Source organism: Tupaia chinensis, unplaced genomic scaffold (assembly GCF_000334495.1).
Source record: "Tupaia chinensis unplaced genomic scaffold, TupChi_1.0 Scaffold144346_1, whole genome shotgun sequence".
Lineage (NCBI taxonomy): Eukaryota > Metazoa > Chordata > Mammalia > Scandentia > Tupaiidae > Tupaia > Tupaia belangeri.
This window is the reverse complement of record NW_006204205.1, coordinates 4,012,734-4,022,560: the sequence shown is the minus strand read 5'-3', so window position 1 is coordinate 4,022,560 and position 9,827 is coordinate 4,012,734. Positions and strand designations below refer to the sequence as shown.

The following is a 9,827-nucleotide window of genomic DNA, read 5'->3' as shown; positions in this document are numbered from 1 at the left end:
GCCCTCCGGAGCCGGCGCTGGGGCCCAGGCAGCGCTGCGCGCCCGCGACTCTCCGGGCGAGGGTTTTCGGCCCCCACTTCCTGGTGCCCGGCTGATCTTTTGTTCCGAGCCGACAGTCTCCCTGCGTGAAGGCGGGCTCACCTCTGCAGCTGGAGCGATCCCGCGGCGGCGCCCGAGGGTCCCGGCGAGGCGGGGGCTGCTGTGCCGGCGCGCGGAGCGCGATTCTGGTGAAAGCAGGGAGAAGGCAGAGTGTGCCCGGGCCTCGGGACCGCTGGGCACCGCTGGCCTTGCCTTGGCACGACTCTGGCTGGCCTCGGCCGGGCCCGGCTCGGGAGCACGTCCTGCCTCTGCGAAGGAGTGGCGCGCTCTGCCCCGGCAGCGGCGCGGCGGAGAAATCTAAACACTTAGCGGGATTCCCCCAACCCCGGCCGGCCCCGCCTCCAGGGAGCCGCGCGGGCGTCCATTGGCCGGAGCCGCCTCATCATTTCGGGGAAATCAGGCTGTTGTAGAGCTAGCGGCGAAGGGGAAGTACAGGGCGGCTGCTCCTCCCCACCCCCTCCGGCCCGGCGCCGCCGCCCCAGGCGACCGCGGGCCCGCCCCGCGCGCTCCCACTCCACCCCCACCCGGCTCGCCCCGGGGAAAGGCTGCCCCGGAAAGGCGGACGTCCCTGCTGGCAGTCACTCCCCCTGATCCCACGTTCTTCCAGCCTGCTATCCCTGTGGCCGTCCCTTACTCTCCTCGCGGGGGAGAGGGCTGTCTATCTCCGGAGCGCAGGAGAGGACAGAGCGCAGGTGTCACCTGGACACCTGCCACTGTCTTCAAAGGGGACACTGAGGCGGAATCTCCGAAAACCAGCCTGACTTCTCAAGCTCCGTAATGGGGTATCAAGAGGGGAGAGTTTTGACCCTCACATTGACCCCGTCTTGATTTCCCTCCCTTCCAGGGCACTCACCTGCCCTGGGGAAGTTATGGAGACCGAAAATCTGCCCTTGTCTGGCACGCTGTATGGAACTACAGAACAAGTGACAATCCCAAACTAGCCACTGCTTGTACTGCCAACAGGGGACTGAGGACTCAATTTCCTCAGCTCCAAAATAACAACAGCCCTACCTTGCCGAGATGCAGGGATGGAGAGAGATTGTGTGTAAAGCACCAGCCTCTGCTGAGTGAGTGATGGTCGGTGTCCCTGTGTGACGGGGCGCCAAGTCCCTCCACCCCCTTTCAGTCTGCATTCCCGGGACTGTCCCTGGCCAGCCATAGGGAAAGGAAGGAAAAGCCAGGATTGTAAGTGGGTTTGGCGATGGAGTTGCTTGGAGGTTATCTGCCTCAGGTCACCTGCACGGCCTCATGTGGCCCTTGGAAAGGAGCTTCTCAATGATAGTATGGGTGCCCTCTCTGGGCTCCAGGGCTTGGCCCGGAAAGGATCTGGGCATCTTGGAAGAGTTACTCAGGGCTGGCCAAGGTCATGGGTCTAGCCAAAGGGATACCAGCACAGGTCCCTGGCCACTTGGTAAGGACACCAACACAGCACAGTGCTACAAATAGACCCAGCTTTCCTGTGCTCCTAGAGACTTGGCTGGGAGTTCTTTGTCCATTCAGAACTCTGGCCTCCCAGGCTCTTTCCTTCACCCCACAAACATGCTGATCCAGAGTAAGTTGCTTTTCCAGGTTTGTCACTCCTCACCCCAGCACTCCCTCCAGGACAGCGTCCGGACATAACAGTGCAGCTATGGGTAAAGGCACTGATGCTATCCACCTGTCCGTCACTCCTCACTTGGCTGCCTTCCCTCCTGCAGAGGGAGGAGATGGGTTAATCCAGTTCTGGCACACCAGAATCTGAGCACTGTGACTGACGCCAAGCCTGGTTCCCAGGAGACCAGAAGGAATGGGTCAGAGCTGTGTTCCAGAGACCGGTAGGTCAGGAGCTGGGAGAGGCAAGAACTTAGGGGAGGGAGCCTAGCTGGAGGTATTAAGCAAAAGGGAAGGCAAGGAGTCCCTGGAATGGGGAGATGGAGTTGGGGTACTTTGAGTAACAAATGGAGTGAGAACCTGCTAAAGGGACCAAGACCTTCTGAGCAAGAAGAGCAGGAAACAAGTGATCCTGAGTCACGAAACCTGTTATCTGTGCAGCACACTGATGCTCCTCCCGTGCCCCTGAGAACCTGACACAGGCACTGGAAAATTCAGAATGAGATTAGAGAGAGGAAGTTTGCAACTTTTGTGGCCTGAGGAATTGACCACAGTGACCTCGTAGAGGCATCAGGAGTTTGCGAAAAGTGCTTTAAAACAAAAACTTTATTTTAATTCACAGACAATAACCAGCGTATATATGGATGCACAGCGAGCATCTTTCTGTGTCGTGACATGGACTTCTGCAGCATCCTTTGTAATGGATACATACTGTTCTCTCGTAGGATAAATGAAAATTTACCCAATGAATCCCCTAGTGTAGGACATTTAGGTTATTTCCATTTTTTCATCATACAAATAACACTGTTAGCTAAATCTTGTGCACATCCATCTGTGTGCCCGTCTCCCTGGCTTAGGAGAAATTCCCCAGTTAGGATTCACCTAGCTAGGATTTATGAAACTGTCATTTACGTCTTAGCGGAGTTCTTTGACTTTTTTATTTTTCACTTTTAACTTTAGGGATTTTTGTTTGTGTTTTGAATACGATACGAATTTGCTTACCATTGACTAGGGTTGCTAAACTCCTGACCACATAAAGAAAGCTAAACACTATTTAAGTACCCCAAGTTTTTATTATAACTGCTTTTGATGAATCCCATTCTAAGATGTCACACACATTCCCTGTGATGCCAAGCAGAACATCTGCCCTAAACTCTTGTTATGCTTTAGCCACTTACTGTCCGATCTTAGGCAAGTTACTATCCCTCTCCGGGCCTCACCAGTTTCCTCATCAATAAAATAGAATCTCTGCCCATCTCTAATTGTTGGAAAGATGAAATTAAATAAACTATCAAAATTCTTTTTTAAATGATAAAATGTTACTCAAGCGAAACGTATTAACAGGAACCTTTCACTGCATTTCTATTCTCTAAACACATTTTGTCTTCTTTCCCTCATGCCTTTGCTTCTTCCACCTGCTCCTGTCTTTCTGGGATGCTTAGTAACACTCATCTTCTCTCAATCTCCACCTTCCTGTCCCACCTCCCCCTCTATGAAGTGCTCCAAAGCATCCACCCAGGGGTCTTTCCCTCCTTCAAACCTTTGGCTTTCAAGAGTTGTCTTTTCACCACTTATCACCTACTGGATGGTGTCCTTCTGGAGAACAGCCTGCATCTTTCTGTAAGTGACCTGAGCAGTTCCGTCACACCTGGAGTTATGGGGGAGAGGGGACTAACTGAGGGTGACCATTCAGCCTCCTCTGAGGCAAGATCCCACTCACAAGACGTGTCCCCCCCACCCCCCTGACGTCCATACCTTCACTCACCGGGGAAGCAGCTTCTCTGTATTAACTCCTAGAGTTTTCTGGGCTGGCAGAAGAGGCTGAACGGCGGCGGGTAGCGCCTCCTTAGAGGGGACTTCTGCAGTCACAATGCCAGGGGACACACACACACACACTCGCTATGACAGTGTCTTCCCTGATGACCAGACCCTGTCTCCAGCCACTCCCTCAGGCTGTCAGAACACACTTCACCCACTAGGTGGGTGCCCAGTTAGTCCTGAAGCCCCCTGACTCCTCAGCCCATCACCAAGCATACATGCACATGTGCAATCACACGCACACCCACACGTGTGCACACAGGCTGTGCTATGGTGATGCTGCTGCTGGTGCGTGCCTCAGTGGGGTGCCTGGCACATGACAGGGATGCAGTAAATCCCTCTAAATTAACGTGTTGCCCCTTCCCTCGGGAGCTTGATTTCCTTTTCTGTCTCTGATACAAATGTTTGTTGGTTCCTGTGGTCACATCCTCTGCTGACAGATGGATGTGGGATGAGCGATGTCCCAGAGATCAGAGTTTAGAAGAGCTGGGTGCAGGGCCCATCCAGGCTTGGGCTAGGTTTGTGGTTGGGAGTCTGTCACCTGTCACCTGTGGGTAGCCCACACAGGGGACCTTAGTCCCCAAAGCAAACCTGTCAGTGTTCCAGGTCCAAAAGTGGGACCCTTCGAGGTGCTCGAAGCCCACCCCAGTCATCTCTCTCTCTTATCACCAAAAACCCTGAGAGGCAAGAAGTCCTAAGCTGACATGCAGAGCATGGGTGAGGCATAAAAGCATCCCAAAGCACCCAAAGGCCTCAAGGCAGAGGCTAGACACCATCCCTCTGCCTGTGAGAAGCCTCCTAGGGAGAGAATGGAGGTCTTTTCTTAACTAACTCAACGCATAATGGATCCCTCTCCTGCTCTGGGTCAGTTCCAGATTTGGCCCTGGGGATATTTCAGAGCACGAGACCAGCCCTTCCCCTGTCAAAGTTTTGGCAGAAATGCCGTATGACACAGCACAATAAATGGAGTTTATTGCGCTGTTACAAAAATCTTAAAGGGAGAGTGGGAGGCCGCAGCCGGCGGGGAAGGCACCAGGGTCCCGCGACGCAGCGGCGGGGGTGGGCGGAGGACGACGTGCTCCAGCGCTCTGAGCTGTTCCGGAACCCCCTGCGAGCCGCGGGGTGATAGAGTAGGCTGCAGCCGCTGCTGGGGCCGAGTTTCATTTCTTATAAACACGGCGTTGAGAGGAAAGAGCCATCAACTTCCCAACCACCCCGTGGGGCCCTGTGACTGGGAAGGCTCAGGAGCCTGGCCCAGCGGCCACGACCCAGAGCGAGACTAGACCGGAACAGCACCCTCGTTCCCCCAACCCCCCGCGAAAGTCCTGCAGAAATGCCCACGCCCTCTGGTTTGCCCAGGGTGGCGCTGGCAGGCTCCTCGGCCTCTTTAAGAGCAGCGGCATCTCTACTTCGCCCGGGGAACCCTCCCCGCCCCCCGCCCCCAGAGCCCACGCTGAGCCGAGGGGGCGTGTTTGGAGGTGAGGGGGCACTGGCTTATGGGGTCAACATCCCCGGTGGCCCCCAGCTGGGGGTGAGTCGGGGTGACCGGAGGGCTCTCCGCTGGCCAGCTTCCTGGAAAGGGAGGGTGAGCGGGAGAATCGCAAAACCTCCCAGGATTGTGGCGCAGGCTGCAGCCTGGGACCGCCCCTCCGCCGCTGCTAGCTGGCTGCCCCGCCCGTGCCAGCTTTTCACCTGCCCGCGGCCGCACACTTCCTTCTCCCTCCCTGCCCAGCCTCCCGCTGCGGGCCATGGGTTTGCTGCCAGTAACTCAGCTACAGGCTGTGTGGCCTCGGACAAATTGCTAAATGTCTCTGTGCTCTCCCCTACACACACACACACCCCTGCCCCGCGTCCCCCGGAGCTGGAGCTGGTACACTCGGGTGCGTAGCTCCTGGTAAACGCCCCTGCCCTTCTGCCCTCTCTCCGCCCTGGCAGGCACACAGTAGGCGCACAGAAACGGCGCGCGCCCACCGCTCGGGTGCTGCCTGGGAAAGCCGCGTCGCGTCCCTGCGTTGGGGTGCTCCGCGGCAGCCTGGGAACTCGGGTTAGACTCAGCTTTCCCGTGGAAGAGGCAGGTTGCGCTGAGTGGCCAGGCCGACTCCGGGTTCCTGGCGCGCAAGCAGCCGGAGGGCTCGCTGCCTCCGCCTCGCCCTTGCAGCTGGGGAGAAGGGCGAGTGTGGGAGAGGGCGGGTCCGGCCCCCCAGCTCCGAACAGCAGCCTCCTCCAGGCTGCAGCTCGCACGCGGGGTTCCTCTGGGACGCGCCGAGGGGCGGGGCCTGGGTTTCTTTTTCTTGCAATTGCAGCGGCCACAGGGAAATCGAGGAGTTTCCGGGAACTGCGCTGGGAGCGCTGAGGTCTGCATGGCGGCTGGCAGCTGGGGGCTGGGGACCGGAGGCAGGAGGGCGTCCGTTGTCGCCGCCCAGTGGCCCACTGGAAGTTCCAGTGGGAGCTGGGGAAAACCGGCCCTGGAAAAGCCCCACCTGAATGCACCTGCCCCCTGCCCTCTCCCGACGACGTCCGCACAGAAAGGGGGAGGTGAGGAACGGGCGGCAGACCGGTAACGTGTAGGGGTGCAAGTGGGAGTCCTACAAGCTGAGGGGCTTGGAGCGCACACGGTGAAAGGGAGACTGTGAGCAGGCAGGTGGGGGTCAGGGAATGGGTATGCCCCCTCGAACAGCTGAGGTCGCCACCCGTGCCATCTGTCACATCCCGGCTACTGTCCTCACATGACAAGCTCTTCTCTTCACTGGAATTGTCCCCTCCGCGTATGTCTTTGCTCGTGTATTGGGGACTTCCCCCCCCACATGACTTGGAGCCCCTTGAGAGGAGCCCTGCCTGTCTAGTCCTTTGGGAGGGTCCCCTGTGTCTAGAACCAGCCAACCGCAGCGGCACCGGGCGACTGTATTGAATGAGGGAAGGAATGGAGTGAATTAGAGGCACCTGTGGGGCCATGGGGCCTGGTGCCCTGGCTCCCCTAGCCCCCCAGCCCCGTCATGCCCTACTCTGTAGAAAAGGCCTCAGCTCCTTTGGGAAGGGTCTTCCTGTGGCTCCTGAGAACTGCCTTCCAGATGGGGTGGATAGGCAGCACGCAGACTGGAGTCATCACAGAGGAATGTTGGCCGCGGGGGTCGGCCACTTCCTTCCCTCTCCAGGCCTGGCGCTCAAGCTGGAGATGATTGTGGGTTGGGCCTGGAGATGAGCCAGGAAGGCTTGGGTTTGGGATAGGGAGACAGAGGCCAGTACCAGTGGTCACGGTGGGCTGTCACCTGCAAGCCCGTGTTTCCTCATTTTTGCCTTTGAGTCCCAAGTTTATGGTTAGGGCTCTTGGAAGGACATAATGTAAGTAGGGCTTGTTCAGTCCTGAAGAGCTGTGGACCGGGCAGGTAGCGGCGGGAGGCCATTCTAGAGGTGACTGGCTAGCCAGTGGAGGGACACACACACACTCCCTCTAGCATTCCTTGTGCAGGCTAGCATTGATTTTCTCCAGCCCAGGCTCAGGATCAGAGTGGCTGGCCTGGGAGAGGGCCAGGGAAACTCCAAATGCTGTAAGAGTGGAGCTCGTGCTGTGGGCACATCCCCTGGTGACTCTGGTGACTCAGCCTGGGAATCCCACCCCAGGGGCTCCCATGGGACAGAGGCTCAGGATAGTGAGGGCGTACCCTTGAGGGGCCTAAGGACAATGGGCAGTTTAGAGAGGCCCCAGATCATAGAGGCTACTGTTCCTTCCTTCTCTTGTGGCCAGAGCTGGACTCACTGATGCTGGTCCTTTCCCCAGGCCAAACAGTATTTTTGGGTGAGGGAACCCATCCTGGCCCCAGCGCATACACTGGGCCTGGGACAGGACCTGGTCTGTAGAGTATCTGTGTTAGACTCCATCTGAGGCCCCATCGCAGAAACAGCAGATGTAGCTAAGCTAGAAAATACCACTGGGAAGGTGTTTTTGTGACAGCACTCAGCAAGTGCTGTCACACGTCCATGCACGGGAGGAAAGCAGGGCAAGAGGCGGAGAAGAGCAGGGTGGCTTTATGGTTGCTCAGCCCTGTTCATCGCTGCAGCCTCAAACCAGCTTCAGCTGGGCAGAGAGCAGGCCCCTGTGAGCCAGTGTGGTGTGGATGGACGGTGGTTTGGATGATCTTGGCCGCATGCGGCTTCTCCAGAGATGGCCTTCGCCATAAGCCAGTTTCCACAGAAACGTGTGGACGCCCCTGAGGGAAGAAGGAGGGATGTGGCACCCCTGAGCAGCACTGTGGTTTCCTGCTGTCTCTGCTCCCTTTCCCACTTCCCTGTTTCCATGGGTAGCCCCTTGAAGTCCTGCAGAGAGACAAGGAGCCCAGGAACGAGGACCAGGGAAAGGAGGTGTGGACGTCAGCTTTGTGCTCTTTTCCTCTTCTGACAGGTTGGTCCACAAAGGGACTCAACTCAGGCAGGACCTCAGCCAGGTTCCATTCGTTCTGCTGCGAGAGTAAGTCCTCAGAAAAGTGTCTGTTGGCCGATTGACTGGCAGGAGAGGGGGAGGGGGCGGCAGAGACCGTGCCTGGCTGGTCTTGGAGAAAGCACGACTCTTGCTCCAGTTTGAGGGTGACAAACCACAGTCGGATCACCAGTGTGAAGTCTGCTCTGGGTGTGTTTCAGGTGACTGGGTTCCTCGTACAGAGCAAAAGGGACCAGCGTGTGCTGGGAGAAGGAGCTCTGACCAGGGGCCTCTGGTGACTCCCAGGAAACAAGAAACGTTCCTTCCTTGAGAACCCTCATGAATATTGGCGAGGGGGTCCCACAGCCTCCTGAGCTGGACATGAGTGTATTACTTTGCTTTTAGAAAAACGAGTGACCCCAGAAGGCTGAAGACTTCTAAGGGCTTGGGGACATCTGAGGGTCATGATGTGTGGCTCAGCCCTGGGCCTGTACTGACCCTACAGGGGACTTGGAAGTAAGGACCATGGTCCCCAGCACTAATCTGCACGTGAGCTCTCCGAGGGCAGAGATGCTCAGAGCCACTGTCCTGGCACCCAGCTTAGCAAGGGTGCTCTGACTATGGAATGACAAGTGTATGTCACCTGAAGTATGAGGCAAAGGGGCCACGATGCTACGGGTGTGGGAGCGGGAGAAAGTTATCACAGCCAGTGTCCACAGATGGCCACTCTGAGGAGGTGACAGCTCAGCAAGGCCTAGTAGGATGAGTCAAACAGGCCTAGAGTAGGAGATGCAGGAATGTGCCCAGGAAAGGCCTGGTGGCTCACGGGGACAGGACGGATCACCCCCTCCCCGGGGGCTGAGTTCTCACTTCGCTGTGGTCTTGGGTGGCTGCTCAGGAGCTGAGGCTGGATCTGCCAGTGAGAACCACTCCCCAGAACCCAAGTTCTGTACTCAGGAGTCTGGACTTTATGCCGGTAGCCTGGGGCTGCTCAGGGCATGACCAATGACTCCTCTCCTTCCATATCCAAGACTAGATGTTTGTTGAACTAAATTCTAGGGCAGGCCCTGTGAAGGCCTCTGAGGTCCTATACTTTAGAAAGTGTTCTGCAGCTGCCCCAGAGGATGATGCAGGTGACACTCTGGGCCAGGACAATGGTGGGGCCTGCAGTCTCCTAGGGCATTGTATTTAAGGAGGCATGCACTCTCAGGGGCCAGCTCTGTCCTTGCATGACCCTGAGAGTGCATGCCTCCTTAAAAGTTGTTCTCTGGGCCAGAAGGTGGCATGGTAGTTAAGGCAACTGGATCCCACATGGCCGACTATCCAGTTCGAGTCCTGGGCCTGGTGCTTTCCCAGCTGCTTGAAAAATACTAGGTACATGTGCATGCCTGCCCAGAATCCCAAGTGGAGAATGGAGAAGACAGGATTGCAGTGTGGCCATCCTCCCTGGGGGTGAATTCTCACTTCCCCTCTCTCTTTGTCACTCTGTATCTCTCTGATGAGTTCACATTTCCTATAGCAAAAAAACAGAAGAAAAAAAAGCTGGTCCCTAGAGAGACACTGGATACAGAGGTAGACAGGAGGCAGCGAGCATGATCCTGGCAGATTGGAGCTGTGGCAGAAGGGACTAGAGAGAGCTGGGCCCAACTGAGGGCAGTCAAAAATCAGGGTTTGGGGATGACCAGGATGTGGGATAGGCTGGAATCCTGCCCAAGCCCTCCCTAGGTTTTGCATTCTGGGAGAATCACGAGAAGACAGCCCTACCTTGTGCAGGGGGCATGTGGCCTATGCCCACAGCCAGGGTCAAGGCAAGATCTTAGGTCTTGGCTTCTGTGCCAGTTTGTAAGTCTGGAGAACCAAGGGGATTGACCTAAAGAGAGTAGGGCAGGGAGTATAAAAAGGTCACAGG

At 56.9% G+C, this 9,827-nt stretch overlaps 1 protein-coding gene across 1 annotated transcript in view; it reads right to left on the bottom strand.

Annotated features, from left to right (window-relative positions):
* IRF1 (interferon regulatory factor 1) overlaps positions 1 to 392 on the bottom strand; it is a 9,693-nt gene extending 9,301 nt beyond the window's left edge. The window contains exon 1 of the mRNA XM_006166881.3: positions 142 to 392. The gene's annotated coding sequence lies outside the window, so the exon portion shown is untranslated. The remainder of the gene's footprint in view (positions 1 to 141) is intronic.
* Positions 393 to 9,827: the final 9,435 nt, after the last annotated feature.